Consider the following 1,539-nt stretch of genomic DNA (forward strand, 5'->3'; position numbering starts at 1 on the left):
CCATCCCTTGGCATAAAGACCATCTGGTGTGGCAAAAGCTGATATTTCTTTAGCTCGAGGTGTCAAAGGAACTTGCCAGTATTCCTTTGACAAATCTATGTTTGTAAAAAACCTGGCACTGCCCACACTGTCAATACAGTCTTTGAAGCAAGGAATTGGATAGGAGTCTGCCTTCTATACTGCACTGAAATTTCTATAGTCTATGCAAAGTCAGGTTGAACCATCAGGTTTAGGCAGTAAGACTATTGGTGAACTCCAGCTGCTTTGCCTCCTGGTATGCTAACACTATTAGATTCCCATGACAGTGTCCAACTGTTAAAAGCAGTTGCCCTTCAAGTGTAGATTGAAGCAAGAAAAGGGAGCATTGGAAGGACCTGGTACAGTTTAGAGTGTTGACAGCTTGCTCTCTCCCTAAGCAGCAGCCACATTCAAGCACTTTTCAGTGGAAGTCATGAGACAGCGAGAGAGGGAATAAGGAAAGGGTTCATCAAACTGTCTTGAAGTCTACAAATGCAAAATACTGTGAATTCTAGAAATCTGAAATAAAACAAAAATGCTGGAAATACTCAGCAGATCTGGCAGTATCCCAATACTTGTTACCACAACCTTATGCCCTGCATCATGAAAACTTCTGTCACTTAATCCCTCCTGCCCTCCGCCCGATCACAGACCTTCCCTTTTGTTCTTCCTCCTACCCTCCCCACTTTCATTCGCTCAAAACCTGTTACATGTCTTTTCCCAGTTCTGGTGAAAGGCCACAGGCCTGAAACATTAATTCCGTTTCTCTTTCCACAGATGCTGCCAGACCTGCTGACTATTCCAGCATTATGTTTTTATGTCCCGAAGTCTGCTAATGTTATACTGCTATTAATTTCTCTTTATATTGTGTGAATGTTAATCTTTAGCCTTTCCCTGTTAAGCAGGGAAATTTAAGTCAATTTAAAGCCCATTGGGCTGTTAGGCCCAGGGTTGACCCTGCAGCAAGTCAGTTTCAGGATGAAGTAATGATTATTGCATCCAGTTCTGGTCACTACACTTCAGGAAGGATGTGAGCGTCCTTGAGAGGATACAAAGGATATTTAACAGAATGGTACCAAGGATAAGAGATTTTAACTACAAGGTTAGGTTGGAGAAGCTGGGGTTGTTCTCCTTGGAGCAATGGAGAGTGAGGGGAGATTTGGTAGAGGTACAAGACTATGACTGGTTTAGATAAGGTTGACAAAGAAAAGCTGTTCCCATCAGCTGATCGTGTAAGGTCTAGGAGATACAGATTTAAGACTTTGGGCAAGAGATGCAGGGGGGTTGTGAGAAATAACTTTTTACGCAGCGAGTGGTAATGGCCTGGAACTCGCTGCCTATGAGGATGGTGGAAGCGGAGACAATGAATGATTTCAAAAAAAAATTGGATGGCTCTTGAGGGAAATAAACTTGCAGGGCTATGGGGATAGAGTGAGGGAATGGGACTGACTGGGTTGCTGTGCAGAGACCCAGCATGGAATCAATGGACTGAATGGCCTCCTGTGCTGGAATGACTCTTTA

The sequence above is a fragment of the Heterodontus francisci genome, chromosome 10, assembly GCF_036365525.1.
Source record: "Heterodontus francisci isolate sHetFra1 chromosome 10, sHetFra1.hap1, whole genome shotgun sequence".
NCBI classification, from domain to species: Eukaryota; Metazoa; Chordata; class Chondrichthyes; order Heterodontiformes; family Heterodontidae; genus Heterodontus; species Heterodontus francisci.